At 39.0% G+C, this 22,750-nt stretch overlaps 1 pseudogene; it reads left to right on the forward strand.

Annotated features, from left to right (window-relative positions):
* Window positions 1-22,081: 22,081 nt before the first annotated feature.
* On the forward strand, window positions 22,082-22,176 carry LOC122007598 (annotated as a pseudogene).
* The last annotated feature ends 574 nt before the right edge of the window (window positions 22,177-22,750 follow it).

Genomic DNA, 22,750 nt, shown 5'->3' on the forward strand with positions numbered 1-22,750 from the left:
CCTGGAAGCTGGTCTCGCAAGCCTCTAACCACGTGAACTTCACGCCCTTTCTGGTCAGACGTGTCAATGACATAGCAATACGGGAGAAACCTTCAACAAATCATCTGTAATATCCAGCCAGTCCCAAGAAACTGCAGATCTCCTGGACTGACTTCGGCTGCTCCCAGCTAGTGATAGCCTCGATCTTTTGAGGATCTACTGAAATACCTCGGCTGGACACCACGTGTCCCAGAAAACCAACTGAAGATAGTCAAAATGCATACCTGCTGAACTTCGCATACAGATGATGTCGTCGCAGAGTCTCCAAGACTATGCGAAGATGCTGCGCGTGCTCCTCCTCAGAATGCGAATATATCAATATATCATCGATAAACACAATAACAAACTGATCTAGGTACTCCAGAAATATACGGATCATCAGATCCATGAATACTGCAGGAGCATTGGTAAGCCCAAATGGCATTACCAAAAACTCATAATGTTCGTATCTGGTATGGAAAGCTATCTTCTGAATATCAGAATCTCTAACTTTCAGCTGATGATATCCAGATTGTAGATCAATCTTGGAATACACTGATGTATCTCTGAGCTGATCTAATAAATCCTCAATCCGTGGCAAGGGGTACTTATTTCTGATAGTCACTACATTCAGCTGCCTATAATCGATACACAACCTCAGAGTACCATCCTTCTTCTTGACGAATAGTACTGGAGACCCCAACGGAGATACACTAGGGAGAATAAATCCCCTATCCAATAACTCCTGGAGTTGGACCTTTAGTTCGTCCAACTCTTTCGGTGCCATACGATAAGGAGCTTTCGATGCTAGTGCAGTCCCTGGAATCAGCTCAATAGCAAACTCCACTTGCCTTCGGGGAGGCAAACCTGGTAGTTCGTCTGGAAAAACGTCTGGATACTCTCGGACCACCGGAACGTCTGAGAGCTGAGGACTACTGCTGTCGTCAGTATTAATCAAAGATAATAGAAATCCCTAACATCCATGTGATAGCAGTTTCTGCGCCTGTATCGCAGAAATGGTCGATAACCCATCGTCTCTGATGCCAGTGAAATCCCAAGAGGGTCGGTTCGGAGGTCGAAAAGTAACCACCCTCTTCTGGCAATCAACTGTGGCATGATAAGCAGACAGCCAATCCATACCCAGGATAATATCGAACTCGACCATTTCCAGTACTAACAAATCTACAGTGAGTATAATGCTACCAATATTTAACGGGCAACCTCTGACCTCCTGTGTGACATCCAAGGTATCACCAGATGGTAAGGAGACGGTCAGTCACCGCGGTCTATGAGAAGGTAGTCTACCAATCTCTCTCATAAATGCACATGATATAAAAGAATGTGAACTACCTGAATCAATTAGCATATCAGCAGAAAATGCATAAAGTAAAACCATACTGCGAAAAACGGATCCGCCGGCCCGCTGTGCGTCCTCTCTGGTGACCGCGTGAACTCGTCCAGTATCTGACGGTGGTAGAGGCTGTAGCACTGCCAAAGGCTGCTGCGTCGGAGCCTGAGCCTGCCATTGAGTCGGTACTAGATACTGAGTCAGAGATGGGGCTATGGGCTGCAGTATGTACTGAACCGGTGGCTGGGGCTGTAACTGATGCTATACCAATGGCTGAGGCTGCAACTGATACTGCCCCTGAGTCAGATACTGAGGTCCAGAAATAGAACTCTGGGACTCCATAAGAACACCGGAACGCTCCTGACCGTACATGCCATATGCCGCTGCCGCAAGGGGAGCTGTCCTCTGCTGGCGATGCGAAGATTGGCCTTTCGGCCCCCGTCGCTGAGTCGGGGACTGATCAGCCTGTCCTCCCGAAACAGAAATCCCAGAGGCTACCTGTTGAGACTTCAACGCATAGTCTCGTCTTATGTGTCCGGGCAGTTTGCAATGATAGCAAACTGACTGTCCCAAGGAGCACGCAGAGGTGATGTGATCTCGGGATCCACATCTGGTGCAAAAAGAGTCACTAGTGGACTGTTTCCGGTTCTGCTGAGCAGACCGGGAACGTCCTGATCTTCCTGACTTCTGGTGTCGGCCAGATGACCCAGAAGTACCCTGACCTGTCTGAGTGCGACTGCTCTGCTGCTGTCCCGTAGTATGTGTCTGCTGGATCTGTCCGGAAGTCCGATCAGTTTGCTTCCTCTTCTTATCTGCATTCACTCTCCGATGAGTAGACTCAATCATGAGAGCTCTATCCAATGTCTTGGTGTATGATGAAGTACTAAAACTAGAAATCTTCAGCTGAAGATGCTCGTCCAGTCCCTGGACAAACTGAAGCATACGAGATCTGTCATCGGCAACTAACTCAGGACAGAATCTGGCCAACCGATTAAATTCAGCATTATACTCCATCACTGAGCGGTTATTCTACCGCAGACTAAGAAAATCCTGCCGAAGAGTCATCTGATATGCTCGGGGAAAATACTGACTCTCGAATGCCTCCCTAAATCTCATCCAGGTAATATGCTGGTCGCCTATAATGGAGTGCTGTGTGTCCCACCAGATCTCTGCCCCATCTCGCAGGTGGTAAGTAGCCAACTCAGCCTTCTCCCACTCAGAGTAGGCCATGTAAAAGAATGTCCACTCCATAGTCTCTATCCAAGACTGAGCTATGCTCGGATCAGTCTCTCCATGGAACAATGTGAATCGGCTCTTCACCGACTCTGCTAAGGCTGGGATCCGTGCTCGTGCCGCAACTATATCAGTAGGGATCGCTGCGGAACTAGGTAGAGCCACTAGAGCTGATCCTATGGGTGGTACTGAGGGATAGGCCGGAAGAGGTACCACTGGTGCTGCCGTATAAACTGGGGTGGGTACTGCTGGTGGAACTGCTGAGCAGGCATAAGTAGGGGCAACTGGAGGTACGGTAGGCGGTACTGGATAAGGAGCAACCGGTACTGTTTGTGCGGATGCCGAGTATGTAGAAACCGGCACAGGTATCTGTGGTGCCAAGTACGTAGTAGCAGGCCCGGCTAGAGGGGCTGTCGGGTATACTGCGGGTACGGCTGATGGGGGAGGTGCTGAATTTGCCGATGGTGGTACCACTGGTGGTACAGTCGAGGTAGGTACCTCTGAAGTCGGAACTATCGGGGTCTGGTAAGCAGACGTACCCACCATGACCTGAGGAGTCTACCCCTGACGGACAGGCTCAACCCTAGCAGACCTCTCTGAAGACTCTGTCTCAGGAGAATCTATCGGCCTCTTACGTGGTCTGCCACGTCTCGGTGCCGGTACACGTGTATGTGTCATATCTGTAAACAAAATGTTACCCAGATATCACTACAGGTATAAAAACTATAAATTTACCTAATTTACCTATTTGCCATCTGGAGATATCCTGTCGCTGCTTAGCCCCCAAATAGAACTAATAGATCCTCGTCAAAATACCTCGGAATTCCGAAACGTGTAAGTCGACGAAAATCCGTACAAATCCAAAATACCGAGAAATACTCACGAAAGTAAGCATCGTAAATCCGAAACCCGACAAGTAGGTATCGCAAAACTTTGCTCTGATACCAAATAAATTGGTATCAGATAAACCTCGAAAATCCAAAATAGAGAGCAAGTATCGTGTACCTTGCTCTGATACCAAATAAATTGTCACGCCCCAAGTAGTCCCTGTCAGAAAAAATTTCGACAGCATCTCCCTTGTACGGGTGACAATATAAATCCAGAATACATATATCTATACCTCGGCCACACACGGCCGGAACAATACAATACAAATAAGAAACAAACCACGCAGTTTATATAAACATTCCACACAATTCAACATATACTCAATCCACGCAGTTTAATAAAGAAGGACGAAATAGAATCCTCGAAGATATATGTAAACATCCTACTCCACTACAATGAAGAAAACACATCCACGAAGTAATGAGAAAATCTGCAGCGGAAAACAAAAGTAGCAAACCCGAATGTTCAATGTCCAAAATACAAACCCACATCATCAGTATATGCGTAGAAATAATAACAGAAATCTAAAATAAGAAATCCTCATAACGAAGGGGCTAGCGACTGGAATCTCTCTTGACGGCCTCAACCTGAAAAATAGTAACAACGGGGTGAGTTCAAAGAACTCAGCAGGTAATCCAATAGATATGCACAACAACATATAACCACCAGTAACATCTATGGTACAGTACACTAAACCATAGAGCCTACAGTACAGTTTCTAACAGTACAACCTACGGTACAATCTCCTAACAGTATAACAGATATGCATAGCTGAAATAAACTGTAATAACCAGCAATAGGCATAAGGTACAGTCTATAGCAAGAATAATAAGAAAATGCATAACTGAAATAAACTGTACTCACCTACGAGGCTTGGGCAAATGCTTGTAGACATACACAGATAAAGATAGTCAGAGCAAATAAGTATGTATCCTGTATGCATGTCAATCATATGCAGTCACCCAAGTGCAGCATCCAATAGGCAACAATCACAATAAATGCAATCTGTGCATATGATGCAATATGACATGGTCACCCCTGACGCCAGTCAGTCATCTCACACACAATGGTGAGACCGAGTGGGTAGGGCTGTGACACCGTGCACTCTGTCGTCACTACCCCTGAAGAGTGACCGAGTAGACGGGATGCACCGGAGTACACCTATCCTCCAACCTCAAACATAGTGAGGGAGCGTAACGCTCTCATCTCCCGGTACGCAATGACGGGAAGGGACCCCTGTCCTGCTACTATGCTGCGTCATACTAACCCATGAGTGTACCAGCGGAGCCCTCGACAAAGCAACCCACCATACACACCCTGAGTACTGTGCCACTACCCATGTAGTGATCATGTGTGTAGAGGTCCATGTAGCCGGCCGACGAGCTCAACAATAATGGAGTCGTCAATCGCCCAGCATGCAATCATCCGATATGGTGCATGCGGCTACAGTATGTCATACCTGAGCATATCCTCCATATGTGTAGGTGCCAAAAAGATAAACACATATATAACAAGGATAATAAACAACATGAATCCAACATCACATATCCAACATATCTATCAACTAATCCAGTATAGAGGGAAGCACCATAAAGACCTCTATCTCTATGAACACAGATAAACATAGCCAGAAAGAAATGCATGCCAGACTAATGTATAGCAGCTAATAGTAAAAGCATGTATCAGGTATCAACTAAACTAAACCCAAGGAAATACTAACTACCAACACTAGTAAGTATATATAAACTGCACATATCATAAGACACTATCAAGAGATAAGTCAAAGGGTACCCGCCTCAAATAGAAGGTACAGTATCACGCCAAATCCAACGTCGAGACGTCTGTCTCGAATCAGAGTCCTGTGTTAAACAATATATATATTTTATTTAGCTAAATCCAAATGAATAGCTAAATAAAAATCCCTAAAAATAAATTAGGGCAAAACCCTAATCACACAACCTCAACCTACCAAATTAAATCTAACGATCAATTAGGGTTAGTTACCTAATCCCTAATCATCCATTAGATTAACAATCTAACCTTAAATTAAATCCAATAGTTGACTAGGGTTAATTGCCTTAACCCTAATCGTTCCATTAGATTAAATCTAAACAAATAGATCTAATCACAACAATCATGTATCAACTAGTAATCTAATTTATTCCTAATTCAATACAACATAACCCTAATTCAAATCTACACACGATCAAGTAATGTAACCATAATCCACATCCATGTAGTTCACAGGGAATAGAACTCACCTCACTGATCTAAAGTCTCTGCCGACAACACAGTGAGAGGAATTTCCTTGCTGGATCAAAGAAACCACAACAACTCTGCTGAAATTCTTCCCCACTTCAACCGAAACCTCAATCACAGCAAAGAAGGAAACATCCCAGAACTGATCTGTGGGTTACAGCAAGTAATTGGATCCGATCTCTCCCTCCTAGTTCAGAACCGAAAGAAGATATCACAATTCCAACAAGGATTAAAATAGAAACAAGCCCTAACCTCCAAGATCGGCAACCAGAGAGGGAAAAGAAGGAATCAGTTGCTTACCTTCGAAACCCTAGGGCATCTTCAAGCCGGCGATCGGATCGGGGAAGAGAGGGTCGGCAGAACCGAGAAGAAAGATCAAGGAAGGGTTGAGCAGAGGAAATCAAGATGATTCGTGCCTCCTTGATTAATCTCCGGCAAGCTCCGAAGATATATCTACACCGGCAATCGTCGGCGTCGGCTCGTCCACGCTCGGCGTCGGTTCATCCCCATGAGAGAACAGAGAGATTAGAGCAAGAAGGAGAAGGCTTCGGCTAGATCTGAGCTAAAGGATTGATGCCGGCAGAAGGAAGATCGCCAGAGCTGAAGCCTTGCTCCCGTCGGCGCCGATCGTATACGAGACAAAGAGAGGGAACAGAGGACGGGGAGAAGAGAAGAATCGGAAATTTGCAGGGAAGGAGTTCGGGTTGGCGATGGGGGTTAGGGGAAGAAAAATAAAGGAAACTAATATATATATTAACATTTCCTCACTTAAATGGGTATCTCAAACAGGCGTTATCCGGACCCGTAAATCGATCCCCTCAAAACCCTCCGTATGAGCTCCGAAAAATTCCCAGAAAATTCCTAAAAATTTTGGAAAATTTTTATAAGGCTATTTATGAAATAACCCTATATATTACATTTTCCGATATCTCACAGCAATGCCCCTAAACTCATTTAGAAACATAAGTAATGAGCGGTATCTAGCAATACATCATTACTACCCAAGTTACAAGAATGTTGAGATCCAACATCACCTTGTGAATACTAATTGTGACTCCTCACAATATATGACAAGTGTCCTTCTATCCTAGACATCTAGATTGATCAATGTGAGGCATAGATCGTGTCATCCTCTGATCAATCTAAATCTTGAACTCCAAGTAGACTCACTAAAACAAATGAGCTCAATATCTCATATTGACTCATTTGGGCATGGCCATGCACTTCATGGTCTCACTCTATCAAGAATACTGATGTCTCTTTCGTCATATAGGAGGGATAGATCCCATCTACATCACTCACATCCCTCTACATAATTCGTTACATACCCAGTAATCGCCTTTATAGTCCACCCAGTTACGGGTGACGTTTGACGAAACCAAAGTACATAACTCCTTATGTAGGGATCCATGGTGACTTCAGGTCCAAGGACTAGTAGTCATACTAATAGCCACATGAGAAAGTATATGACACTCATATAACGATCCATGATACTTTCTCATGGCGGGTCATTCAGTATACATTCTCTAATGCGTACCCATGTGTCAACTTGATATCTCTATATCCATGACTTGTGAGATCAAGTCATCAAGTTGACCTACATGCTAGTCTTATTGCATTAACATTATCCCTAAATGTTAATACTCGACTAGGAATGATTAAGAGTAGTGTTCCCTATATCATCTCACTATCGGTTCAGCTAACCGATTGATATAGGTAAGAACCTTCTACTCAAGTAATACAAGTAAGTATAATAACCAAAAACCAAATGCCTTTATTTATATAGAATATGATACAACAAGTCCATAATACAATCATCAAATGATTGGCTCTAGGGCTCTAGCTAACATTTGTTAAGTATTATAGTTTTAGAATTGGTTTAAGTATTGCAGTTTTGTATAAGGCATTTTTTTTAGAAGTATTAACAAATAACAAGTATTTTACTTGAAGAGGCTAGTGCCTGACTTCCGAGGTTGTCGTTAAACAAATCTAGGTGACCGTTTCCAAGGTCTCGGGCCTGGTGAGACCAAGGTCTTTACCCTTGTAGGACTGGTGGCTCGCTACCTCAGTTTCTATTAGGGAGCGCGCAATGGTACTAAGCCTGGGCCCAAGAGATTATTAATTTGAAGTATAAAACTATAAGTTTTGAATAAGTGAAATAAGCTTCTTATAGTTTTTTTAAAAAAAAATTAGCAAGTTTAGTTTTCTTTTATTCTAGCATGTTGTTTAGATTTGCTTACTGTTATTTGCTATTAGATGAGCAGCTTTACATGTTTAGCATTTCAGTATGTTCATATGCATATTCGAGTTTTGTGAGTTAGATAGTGCTTACTAAGTAATTTTGCTTATAGTTGCATTTTCCATTTTCCTCTTACTGCAGATAAAGGAAAGGAAAAGCTATAGCGAAGGAAGGCGAGAAGGAGGTGTGGATGGATGTGTAATGTTTGGACTATGGAAGACTTGGGACTTAGTTTAAAAATTCATTAAGATTTTGTATTCAGAATGTTGGAACTATTCTTTCATGTTGCTAGATTCCTTATTGAATATTTTTTACGTTTAGAACTCTTCCTTTTATTTGCTATATACATTAAGTTCCATTATTTGAGTTGTATTATTGTTGCATGCATGTTTAGATTAATATATTTTTTTAGCATGTTCAGATTGATGTATAGTTTTTAGTTGTGAACATATGCTTGAGTAGTATGTATAGATGATTCATATATGTTTGCAGCTGCTACTAATTGTATCTCTTGAGTTTTTTGAAAGTTTGAAGTACTGATATTTACATGTGAGCAACTCTAGTTAAATATAGTTAATAGTTCAGTAGCGTCCCACCCTCACAGACTAGTAGGGAGGAGGGTGGGGTGTTGCATTTTAATTTTTGATAAAACTTTCCTTTTATGAAACCATGCTCATGATTTTAAAAGAGAGTTTTAAAATTAAATCTTTCCTTTTATAGTTTCTACAAAAGATTAAAAAAAGATTTGACATCTTTCTTTATTTATAGATTTCAAGGAAGATTTTGATTTTTGATAAAACTTTTCTTTTATCAAACCATGTTCATGATTTTAAAAGAGAGTTTTAAAATTAAATTTTTCCTATTATAGTTTCTACAAAAGATTAAGAAAAGATTTGATATCTTTCCTTATTTGTAGATTGAGAGAAAGGTTTTAATTTTAAAGATAACTTTCCTTTTTGAAAATCATCCATATATTTTAATAGAGAGATTTTAATTTATAAAAGTTTTTTTTTATAACCAATGATGAAGAAAATTTTATAGTGAAATTTTTATTTTAAAAATTTCAGGAAATAAATAAAGAAGTTTTAATTTTGTGTTTAAAACTTGCCTAAATTGGAGCTCTTAAGGTGGCCGGCCATAGAAGGGGTTAAAAGGAATTTTTATTAAAATTTTCTTATTAACCAATGGCAAGGAAAATAAAGGGAATTTTAATTATAATTAAATTTCCTTATTTACCATGACCAAGGATTATAAAAGAGAGGGTAGGGGTGTCTTCATGGGTGACAACTCTCTTCTATTTTTCTGTAACGCCCGCCCTCCCTGCTAACATCAAGGGACGGGGCTACGATACTCTACGTACATACTACAGCGGAAGACTTAAAATTATTTTTCTTAACTTAATTAAAACCGAACTACACTAACATGGTTCCATAACATGATAACAAAATCAATAAAAACTTAACATCAAGTCACCAATAGTGTATTACATTTCACAAAACCAAAGCATAGTTCTTAAAGGTTTTAAAGCAGGTTCTTAATTAGTTGCCTAGCCACCGCCACACACATCTTCGTTGCCCCTCCTGCTGCTCCTTTAGCTCATCCAGCTTTTTCCTTTATCTGTGGTACAAGGAAAGTAAGCTGTGAGCACTCATGGCTCAGTAAGTTCCTTTCCTACTCACTAAAGCCAAAAATCAACATATAATCAAAGAATGTATCAACAAGTCATAATCTCAACTAATCATGGCATAACCTAGCATTCTATTCAAGCATATCATGCATCATAATATAATCACCACTAGTCATGGCATATCAAACATCATCATGGCCGAAACATATACCTAGTGCATTGCATAAAACATAGCTAGACATGGCATAACAACCAAGTATCATGGTATATCAAAGCATGGCCGAAACATGTATATCAAAGCATCATAATTATGGCCGAACATGTACATCAAGGCATCATCATATCCATGGCCGAAATCTATATATCAAGCATCAACATATCCATGGCCGAAACATGTCTATAAGGTATAGCATGAACATAACATAATCATACCTTATCATGGCATATCATAATCAAGAGCATAGCATGAAACATAGCATAATCATAAGGTGTATGCAATATGATTTTGGAAAACATGTATCCGAAAAACATGTGTATGTCTCATGATCTTTAAAACCATTTTCTTTTACATATATATACTTGAAAGTAATCTCAACATAAGGGGGATCCCGGCTATGTACCACTTACATATTGCGCGCAATCTTGTAGGTCCAAGGTAGCAAGTCTTGAACCCTACGAGGCAAACATACTAGGCCCTTAGTCCTAGGGTCACTTAGGAGCCCATCCCTAACGAGGTCCTTAGTCCCCGGGGCGCTTATGGAGCCCACCCTTGGTACAAGCCACTCACACATAAATTAAAGTACATGTCATACATATCATGTATCATAAAAGCATACATCACTTAGGCACACATCATATCATAAAGGTATGCATCACTTAGGCATACATCATGTCATAAAAGTATGCATCACTTAGGCATACATCATATCATAAGGTATGCATCACTTAGGCATACATCATGTCATAAAGGTATGCATCACTTAGGCATACATCACATCATAAAGGCATGCATCACTTAGGCATACATCATGTCATAACAATATGCATCACTTAGGCATAGATCATAAAAACATGCATATCTTAAGCATAAAGCATATCATCAAGCATGCATGATTTAACCACATAGCATATCATGAAAGCATGCATATTTTAAGCACTAAACATAGCATTAAAGCATGCATAATTTAACCACATATCATAACATAAGCATGCATGTTTTTAGCACAAAGCATATCATATCATAAAAGCATGCATATCATATCATAAGTCATAAATCACAAGCATACATATTAAGCATAAGGGTGTATCTTGTGATTATCCTATCATAGGAAACATGGTATCATATTCATCTTGGTTCTAAGCTTCCTAAACCCTTGTGGCCGAAACCCCTTTAGAGCTTAATTTAGGTTAAACACAACATCCAAGCATATGGCACCTAAATTATCATCATAACATTTTCATAGGAAGCATTATAAACATGATTAACTTAGTTTCTAAGTTCTTCAAGTCCCTAATTTCATGTGGCCGAAACCTTAAGGTGTGAAACAAGGTTCCATATGACATAAAAGCATGGACAACTTTAAATCATATTTATAACATTTTTACCAAGGAACAAGGTAAACACATTTGACACATTTGAATTAGTTCCTAAGTTCTTTAAACCCTTAACATATGTCATGGACGAAATTTAACAAGTTCTCATTAGGGCTACAAACAAGCATACAAGCATGTGAACTTGGACTAACCTTATGTATAAATTCATACAAGGCATCATACAATAGTTATGGCCGAATCATACCCTAGCATCATTTTAGGTCATAAAACAACATATAGCAATTGAACCTTGGCTTTCTACTTATCATATTTCATGTAGAGTGACATGAGCATATTTAATTTAAGTCCTAGGGTCTCTAGGGAATCTAAACCTTCATGGCCGAGACTTACAATGGTCCATTTAGGTCATGGAAAAATTATACAAGCATGTGACACAAGCAATAGGTTATCATATTTTCATAAGAAGTATTTTAACACCTTTGATTTAAATTCTAAGGCCTCTAGGTCATTTAAACCCTACTTGGCCGAAAATCATCAGTGTTTAAACTTGCTTCAAATAACATAAAAACATATGAAGTCATACGAGTTTCATAGCATATGTAAAGACAAGCATAATGAGTATACATATGAATTGTGTCTTAGGCTTTCTAGGTTTCTTTTTCTCTTTTTCTTTTATTTTTTTCTCATGGATGAAACCTACCATTCTTTAGCTAGGTTCTTAAGTGGCCTAAAGCATGAAAAACCTAAGTAAGTTTCATGGCAAAAGTTACTAAGAAACATATATACAAATTGGTTCATGAATAAGCTAGGACCCCTTGTAGTCATACATGTTATATGTCGTGCAACTAATTTTTCTACACCCTAATTAAGCATGAGGGCATTAATAAACTTTCATATCTACACAACACAGAGGTCTTGAGCATATTAAAATTTTGTTTAAGCTTTTCTAAGCTATCCATCTCATCATGGCCGAAAAACCCTAAGAAGGAGTTCATGAAATTCTAGCAATATTCAAGCATACAAATCCTTTAAGATCTTTGTATTCTATCACATGAGCATGGTTATTTAAATTTAAAGGTCTTCCTAACCCTAAACCCTTTCTTGACCGAATCATATGAGTGGGTTTTCTTTTAGTTTCAAAATATCTTCTAAGGAAGAAAAACTAATACATGATCCTTAATATTTCATAGGGAGACCCTTGTACTAGTTGGGTAAAACAATAAATTTCCCTAGCCTCTTAAGAATATTTTTGGCCGAAATTCTAGGGTTCAGTACTCCTCTGATCAAGCATCATATAGGTATAAAATCATGAAGAAGAACCCTTCTACATAGCATAGAAAAATCTATCATGTAGTGAAGACTAGTTTAAACATCATTAGATTTTTGAAAGCCCTTCTTGGCCGAATTTTCTCAAACTTGTTTCTAGGTTTTAAAATCTTCATAAAATCCAAAAAACACTTAAAACACCTTGTACCACAGGTGAGGGGAAGCTTACATCCTTTTCTCTTGTGGATCTATGGTATGGTGAAGAAGAAGTAGTCTCTTCTTCTAGTTCCTTTCCCTTGATTCCTTTGCTAAGTCCTCCTTGTATCTTAGGATTTCTTAGGGGAAAACATGGCTTTGGGGCCGAAGATGGAGGAGAGGGGGAACTGAGGTTTCGGTGAGGGAGAGGAGAGAATGAGAAAAATGAGAGAAAATAGAATTTTCCCTTTACATATTCTCTTTTATGTTAAGGGGGAAGAGGTAGCAAACTTAGTTTTTGCTTTCCTTCTCCCTTAGCCTTTTTTTTCTATTTTATTTTTATTTTTATTTATTTATTTATCCTCATCATTCATGGTGAAATAAGGGGGAATGAATCCCCTTAATCCCTCTTTAAATTTTCGGCAAAACCAAAGAGGAAGAAGGAGAGAAAGGGAGGAAGACAAGTTGCCTTTCTCTTGCTCCTTTCTTGTTTTCTTTTGGCTAGCTTTTACTCTTACCTTTATCATGAGTTTCCCTCCTTTGTTATCAACATATTATTCCTATCCCAACTGGTTATTACCCATTAATTCTATGAAATATAATATAAGAGGTTCAAGGTTCAATCCTTGACCTCTCCCTATTTTTATTTTTTTTTATTTCCTTTTTGGTTCAACTCATTTCCTATTATTTTCTAAGGCAAAATTCCACATTCATATATTTATCTTACAAGCTTAGTGGGTATTACAGTACCCCGTACCTCATAAAAGTTCATCCTCAAACTTTAAAATAGTTGCATCAGGTGGCACTGAACTTTCGGCTGAGTGCATCGGCCACTTTGTTCGCCTTCCCTGGGTGATAAAGAATCTCACAGTCGTAATCTTTAACTAACTCGAGCCATCGGCGTTGCCTCATATTCAGGTCTTTTTGTGTGAAGAAATATTTCAGACTCTGATGGTCGGTATAAATCTTACACTGAGCTCCATATAAATAATGTCTCCATATTTTTAGAGCGAATACCACGGCTGCTAGTTCTAAGTCGTGAATGAGATAATTCTTCTCATGTTCTTTAAGTTGTCTAGAAGCGTAAGCAATGACTTTGCCATCTTGCATGAGTACAGCTCCAAGTCCTGTGATGGAAGCATTGCTGTACATATCGAAGCCTTTGTTGGTTTCCGGAAGAGTAAGAATCGGAGCACTGGTCAGTCTCCTTTTTAATTCCGCGAAACTCTTCTCGCAAGCTTCTGTCCATTCATACTTGGTATTTTTCTTGGTGAGCGATTTTGGAGAAATTCTCTACAAATTTCCTGTAATAACCTGCTAGTCCGAGAAAACTCCTGACTTCGCTGGCATTCTTTGGTCGGTTCCAGTTATTTACAGCTTCGATTTTACTTGGATCCACCATAACTCCATCTTTGGAGATGACATGACCTAGAAATATTACCCGGTCAAGCCAAAACTCGCATTTGGAGAATTTTGCATATAGTTGTTTCTCTTGAAGGATCTGTAGTACAGTATTCAGGTGTTCAGCATGTTCTTCTGGGGTTCTTGAGTAGATAAGTATATCATCAATGAAGACAATTACAAATTTATCAAGATATGCCGTAATTACTCGATTCATCAGGTCCATAAATACTGCAGGAGCGTTGGTTACTCCGAAAGATATAACTATGAACTCATAATGTCCATACCGAGTTCAAAATGCTGTTTTCGGTATATCATCTAGTTTCACCTTCACTTGATGATAACCGGATCGTAGATCTATTTTTGAGAAAACGGTCGCACCCTTCAGTTGATCGAACAGATCATCGATCCGTGGAAGTGGGTACCGATTCTTGATCGTCACATTATTCAGCGCTCGGTAGTCTATACACATTCGCATAGACCCATCCTTCTTCTTTACGAATAGCACTGGAGCTCCCCATGGAGAGTGACTAGGACGAATAAGTCCCTTATCGAGTAATTCGGATAACTGTTCCTGAAGCTCCTTTAATTCAGCCGGAGCCATACGATAAGGTGCTTTTGAAATCGGCTGAGTACCAGGAATCAATTCGATTCCGAATTCTATCTCTCTGTCAGGGGCCAACCCTGGTAGTTCATCTGGAAATACTTTTGGATAGTTGCATACTACTCTGACATCTTCTAACTTTGGATCTTTGATTTGATTGGTATCAACCACTTATGCTAGAAACCCCATACATCCTTTATCTAACATTTTTTGTGCTTTAATAGATGACAATAACTTCTCCGTTCCTTTTGATTCTCCGTGAAATTCAAACTCTGGTTCATTTTCGGGTCGAAAAATCACTTTTCTTTTGCGGCACTCGATTGATGCGCCGTACTTACTAAGGAAATCCATGCCCAAAATTATGTCATAATCCTGCATATCAAGTACTATCAGATTGCAGTAGAGTTCTCTGTTTGCGATCCGAATAAGTACTGCTTGCAGCATATAGTCCGATGGCATAATCTCCCCGGATGGTAAGGTTGTTAAGAACGTGTCCTCTAGAGTTCGAAGTGGTATATCTAGCTTCTTCATAAAAGGCGTTGAGACGAATGAGTGTGTTGCCCCGGTATCAAATAATACTACAGCATACTGATTGTAAATAAGTAGCTGACCTGTGACAACAGTAGAAGCATTCACCACGTCTTCCTTGGTAAGAGAGTAGACTCTGGCATTGGTCATAGTGGGAGGGGTCTCCAATCTTCCTTGGCTGATTGAAGTCCCTTCTATGGTAGCTTGCATCTAGTGAAGCTGTGCGGGGGCACTCCTGTTCTGGAAGTTCTGCGAAGGTGGTGCCTGAGGCTGAGTAGGGCAATTTCTTGCCAAATGACCTTCCCTTCCGCAGTTGTAGCACTTTTTGGTGCTCAGAAGACATACTCCAGAATGCATCTTCCCACATGTGGCACACTGAGGGTACTTAGTCTGCTTATTGGCTGGACCACCTTTTGTTTTATTCCACTGTTTCCTCTTTCCACCTGAGTTTCCTTTCCAGTCAGTTCTGGTACTGTGCGATTTTTGTCCTCCGGTCAGTACTTGGTTCTTGCCCTTATTCATTGCTTCCTGATAGTGCTTTAACTCCTCTGCAGTCTGCGGTCTATTAACTCCGCCGGCTACGTTCAGAGCTATCTCGGGTCGGAGCATCTTTAACATCAACCGGACCCTTTCTTTTTCAGTACGGACCAGTTCTGGGCACAATCGAGCTAAGCGGTTGAACCTCTTGACGGCTTCATTGACTGATAGATCACCTTGCCGGAACTCAGTGAACTCGTCATAGTGCTTGTTGGTCACTCGCATATGGAAGAATTCCTCTAAGAACTCTGTCTCAAAATCTGTCCACTGCATTTGGTTTACTTGTCTTTTCGCCTTTACTCTGTCCCACCACATCCGGGCATCTCCGGTAAGACAGAACGACGCGCATTTGACCTTCTCGTGTTCAGGCCAATCCAATAGTTCCATTATGTTCTCCACGGTTTTGAGCCAGGCTTGCGCATCCCAAGGTTCACAGTTTCCCGAGAATGCTTCCGGCTTAAGCCTTTGCCACTGAATTAGATAGGCCTCTTGTCGGACCATCGGAGTAGGGGCTGCCAGGTATAACAGGTAGTGGATTCACCGGTGGGGTAACTGGGTTGCCTTGCTGACCCATTAAGGTAGTGATCAGCTGTTGTTGTTCTGCGATCTGATGCTGGAGGTTTGCGACTACCTGCGTCAGATCTGGTGGAGTCACTGTCCCTCCGGTTCGGGCATTGCGTGTCCTAACCATGTTTATCTAAAAGAAATAGACTAATGTAAGTGGTTATCAATTTTAGCCAATCTAACCTATTGTTTTGTTTCTATCTATTTGTTCTGGTATTATTCCTAACCTACCAATATGTAATCCTAATCTAATTTATAATTAAAAGTATAGAATAAAGCATAAGCAAGTAGAACATGAAACTAAACCATGAACAACATAAGGAAAAATAAGGAATATAATGACAAACAATGTAACATAAGGAAATAAAGCATAAGCAATGTAGTAAAGAAAATAAAGCATAGGCAATATAACAAGAAAGAAAATAAAATAGAGCATAAGTCGTATAATCATGAAAATTAAGCATAAACATGTAACAAGAAAATTAAACATAAGCATATAACAATTAAATTTAGCATAAACATTCTTACTTGGAGCGGCAGGTAGGAGGCTTGATGTGTGTGTAGTGAGCTGGCAATAAACTTGGCTCTGATACCAACCTGTAATGCCCGCCCTCCTTGCTAACATCAAGGGACGGGGCTATGATACTCTACGTACATACTACAGCGGAAGACTTAAAATTATTTTTCTTAACTTAATTAAAACCGAACTACACTAACATGGTTCCATAACATGATAACAAAATCAATAAAAACTTAACATCAAGTCACCAATAGTGTATTACATTTCACAAAACCAAAGCATAGTTCTTAAAGGTTTTAAAGCAGGTTCTTAATTAGTTGCCTAGCCACCGCCACACACATCTTCGTTGCCCCTCCTGCTGCTCCTTTAGCTCATCCATCTTTTTCCTTTATCTGTGGTACAAGGAAAGTAAGCTGTGAGCACTCATGGCTCAGTAAGTTCCTTTCCTACTCACTAAAGCCAAAAATCAACATATAATCAAAGAATGTATCAACAAGTCATAATCTCAACTAATCATGGCATAACCTAGCATTCTATTCAAGCATATCATGCATCATAATATAATCGCCACTAGTCATGGCATATCAAACATCATCATGGCCGAAACATATACCTAGTGCATTGCATAAAACATAGCTAGACATGGCATAACAACCAAGTATCATGGTATATCAAAGCATGGCCGAAACATGTATATCAAAGCATCATAATTATGGCCGAACATGTACATCAAGGTATCATCATATCCATGGCCGAAATCTATATATCAAGCATCAACATATCCATGGCCGAAACATGTCTATAAGGTATAGCATGAACATAACATAATCATACCTTATCATGGCATATCATAATCAAGAGCATAGCATGAAACATAGCATAATCATAAGGTGTATGCAATATGATTTTGGAAAATATGTATCCGAAAAACATGTGTATGTCTCATGATCTTTAAAACCATTTTCTTTTACATATATATACTTGAAAGTAATCTCAACATAAGGGGGATCCCGGCTATGTACCACTTACATATTGCACAACCTTGTAGGTCCAAGGTAGCAAGTCTTGAACCCTACGAGGCAAACATACTAGGCCCTTAGTCCTAGGGGCACTTAGGAGCCCATCCCTAACGAGGTCCTTAGTCCCCGGGGCGCTTATGGAGTCCACCCTTGGTACAAGCCACTCACACATAAAGTAAAGTACATGTCATACATATCATGTATCATAAAAGCATGCATCACTTAGGCAGACATCATATCATAAAGGTATGCATCACTTAGGCATACATCATGTCATAAAAGTATGCATCACTTAGGCATACATCATATCATAAGGTATGCATCACTTAGGCATACATCATGTCATAAAGGTATGCATCACTTAGGCATACATCACATCATAAAGGCATGCATCACTTAGGCATACATCATGTCATAACAATATGCATCACTTAGGCATAGATCATAAAAACATGCATAGATTAAGCATAAAGCATATCATCAAGCATGCATGATTTAACCACATAGCATATCATGAAAGCATGCATATTTTAAGCACTAAACATAGCATTAAAGCATGCATAATTTAACCACATATCATAACATAAGCATGCATGTTTTTAGCACAAAGCATATCATATCATAAAAGCATGCATATCATATCATAAGTCATAAATCACAAGCATACATATTAAGCATAAGGGTGTATCTTGTGATATCCTATCATAGGAACATGGTATCATATTCATCTTGGTTCTAAGCTTCCTAAACCCTTGTGGCCGAAACCCCTTTAGAGCTTAATTTAGGTTAAACACAACATCCAAGCATATGGCACCTAAATTATCATCATAACATTTTCATAGGAAGCATTATAAACATGATTAACTTAATTTCTAAGTTCTTCAAGTCCCTAATTTCATGTGGCCGAAACCTTAAGGTTTGAAACAAGGTTCCATATGACATAAAAGCATGGACAACTTTAAATCATATTTATAACATTTTTACCAAGGAACAAGGTAAACACATTTGACACATTTGAATTAGTTCCTAAGTTCTTTAAACCCTTAACATATGTCATGGCCGAAATTTAACAAGTTCTCATTAGGGCTATAAACAAGCATACAAGCATGTGAACTTGGACTAAACTTATGTATAAATTCATACAAGGCATCATACAATAGTTATGGCCGAATCATACCCTAGCATCATTTTAGGTCATAAAACAACATATAGCAATTGAACCTTGGCTTTCTACTTATCATATTTCATGTAGAGTGACATGAGCATATTTAATTTAAGTCCTAGGGTCTCTAGGGCATCTAAACCTTCATGGCCGAGACTTACAATGGTCCATTTAGGTCATGGAAAAATTATACAAGCATGTGACACAAGCAATAGGTTATCATATTTTCATAAGAAGCATTTTAACACCTTTGATTTAAATTCTAAGGCCTCTAGGTCATTTAAACCCTACTTGGCTGAAACTCATCAGTGTTTAAACTTGCTTCAAATAACATAAAAACATATGAAGTCATACGAGTTTCATAGCATATGTAAAGACAAGCATAATGAGTATACATATGAATTGTGTCTTAGGCTTTCTAGGTTTCTTTTTCTCTTTTTCTTTTATTTTTTTCTGATGGCCGAAACCTACCATTCTTTAGCTAGGTTCTTAAGTGGCCTAAAGCATGAAAAACCTAAGTAAGTTTCATGGCAAAGTTACTAAGCAACATATATACAAATTGGTTCATAAATAAGCTAGGACCCCTTGTAGTCATACATGTTATATGTCATGTAACTAATTTTTCTACACCCTAATTAAGCATGAGGGCATTAAACAACTTTCATATCTACACAACACAGAGGTCTTGAGCATATTAAAATTTTGTTTAAGCTTTTCTAAGCTATCCATCTCATCATGGCCGAAAAACCCTAAGAAGGAGTTCATGAAATTCTAGCAATATTCAAGCATACAAATCCTTTAAGATCTTTGTATTCTATCACATGAGGATGGTTATTTAAATTTAAAGGTCTTCCTAACCCTAAACCCTTTCTTGACCGAATCATATGAGTGGGTTTTCTTTTAGTTTCAAAATATCTTCTAAGGAAGAAAAACTAATACATGATGCTTAATATTTCATAGGGAGACCCTTGTACTAGTTGGGTAAAACAATAAATTTCCCTAGCCTCTTAAGAATATTTTTGGCCGAAATTCTAGGGTTCAGTACTCCTCTGATCAAGCATCATATAGATATAAAAGCATGAAGAAGAACCCTTCTACATAGCATAGAAAAATCTATCATGTAGTGAAGACTAGTTTAAACATCGTTAGATTTTTGAAAGCCCTTCTTGGCCGAATTTTCTCAAACTTGTTTCTAGGTTTTAAAATCTTCATAAAATCCGAAAAACACTTAAAACGCCTTGTACCACAGGTGAGGGGAAGCTTACATCCTTTTCGCTTGTGGATCTAAGGTATGGTGAAGAAGAAGTAGTCTCTTCTTCTAGTTCCTTTCCCTTGATTCCTTTGCTAAGTCCTCCTTGTATCTTAGGCTTTCTTAGGGGAAAACTTGGCTTTGGGGCCGAAGATGGAGGAGAGGGGGAACTGAGGTTTCAGTGAGGGAGAGGAGAGAATGAGAAAAATGAGAGAAAATAGAATTTTCCCTTTACATATTCTCTTTTATGTTAAGGGGGAAGATTGAGCAAACTTAGTTTTTGCTTTCCTTCTCCCTTAGCCTTTTTTTCTATTTTATTTTTATTTTTATTTATTTATTTATCCTCATCATTCATGGTGAAATAAGGGGGAATAAATCCCCTTAATCCCTCTTTAAATTTTCGGCAAAACCAAAGAGGAAGAAGGAGAGAAAGGGAGGAAGACAAGTTGCCTTTCTCTTGCTCCTTTCTTGTTTTCTTTTGGCTAGCTTTTACTCTTACCTTTATCATGAGTTTCCCTCCTTTGTTATCAACATATTATTCCTATCCCAACTGGTTATTACCCATTAATTCTATGAAATATAATATAAGAGGTTCAAGGTTCAATCCTTGACCTCTCCCTATTTTTATTTCTTTTTATTTCCTTTTTGGTTCAACTCACTTCCTATTATTTTCTAAGGCAAAATTCCACATTCATATATTTATCTTACAAGCTTAGTGGGTATTACATTTTCCTCTCTCTTTTCCTCCTTGGTGGTTGCCGGCCTAGCATCTTCTCCTCCTTTTCTTCCTCCTTTGTGGCCGAACCTCATAAATCTCAAGGAGCTAGTTTTGGTGGCCGGATCTAGCTTGGAGAAGAAGAAGAGAAAGGAGGATTTTGTTTCCTAGTTTTCCTTGGAGCTTGGTTGGTGGCCGAGACTTGTTTTTCTTGGAGAAAGTTGCTTGGCCAAAACTTGGAAGAAGGAAGAAGATGGGCTTGGTGGATTCTCATCTCGGTAGTTTGTTGCCCACACAACGTCCGAGATAAGAAGAGAAATATGATAGAAGATCAAGAGGTTGTTTCTTACAAAGAAAGGTATAACTAGTAATTCTTTTCCGCATCATACTAGTTTTTTCTTTGTATGAATTTTGAAATACCAAACACAAGAGGCTAGAGATTCTAGATTTTCATATTTGTAATTCGAAGTTGTGTTTATTTTATTTTAGTTGTCGATCTTGTGATTCGATTGTTCTTTTTGGTTAAACCTAAGGTTATATAAGGAAATTAAATATTGAATTTCGTTAAGAGGCTTTGTCGAGGCAGTGGTGGATGTTCTCATACCCAAGAAGGCCATGTGCCTCGCCATGTTTGACCTAGGAGTCGATTTTCGAAATTAATATTTAATTAAATTTGTAACCTAGGTGGATTTGGATATATAATGTTAAGTATCGTTTGCGATCCAAGTCTAAATCACTAAGAACAGATAAGTTAAATTTGGAATCAATAATGTTAAGTTCCGTTTGCGATTCCGAATTTAATTTCTAAAGAACACAATAGGTTGTTAGGAAAGGTTCGAGACTTGTACAAAATTTTGTACAGTGGAACTGGTATGATCTTCCTAGGACCAACCAACAAGAGCATCCAGATTTGTAGACATCAAAGTGATTGCATCTAAATCAAATTTTCCTGATACTTTAGTTGGGTTTGTAGACGAATAACGTCCACATCGTTCTGATGTCCATTGATGATGGTTCTGTGCTACACTTTCAATTATATCTTCTGCTTCATCAAGACTTTTATTCATCAGTGCCCCTCCAGCTGTAGAATCTAAGGACACTTTTGTATGGTAATTAATGCCATTATAAAATGTGTGCAATACTAACCATTTTTCAAGTCCATGGTGTGGGCATTGTTTGAGCATATTATTAAATCTATCCCATGCTTCAAAATTTGACTGTCTTAAACTTGCTATCAAATTTTTCATATAAGCAGTCTTACTAGGGGGATAGAATTTGTTTAGAAATTGTTACTCAAATTGCTCCCAAGTGGATATGCTATTGACTTGCAAAGAATTTAGCCACAATTTCGCTCTATCTCTCAAAGAAAATCCAAATAATAACAGTCTCACTGCCTGTCACGCCCCAGGTAGTCCCTGCCAGAGAAAATTTTGGCAGCATCTCCCCTGTGCGGGTGACAATATGAAATTTCCTACAATGCCCTCAGGGCCACATATACCTCGGCCAACACGACCGGAACAATAATAATATATAACAGTACAAATATAGCAAGCATCCACACAGTTTAATAGAAATAACTAAACATAGGCAAAGATAAGGAAATCATAACAAAAATCCTACTCAACTACACCCATAAAACACAAATCCGATATTCTACTCAACTACACTCATAAAACACAAATCCGATATCCTACTCAACTACACTCATAAAACACAATCACCAGCATACATCCAAACAAAAATCCATCGATAATAAGGAAACGTACAAGATCCAAATACTAGAAAACACAAGTCTCAAACATAGTCCAACATAATAAGAAAACC

The sequence above is a fragment of the Zingiber officinale genome, chromosome 7B (genome assembly GCF_018446385.1).
Source record: "Zingiber officinale cultivar Zhangliang chromosome 7B, Zo_v1.1, whole genome shotgun sequence".
Taxonomy (NCBI): domain Eukaryota; kingdom Viridiplantae; phylum Streptophyta; class Magnoliopsida; order Zingiberales; family Zingiberaceae; genus Zingiber; species Zingiber officinale.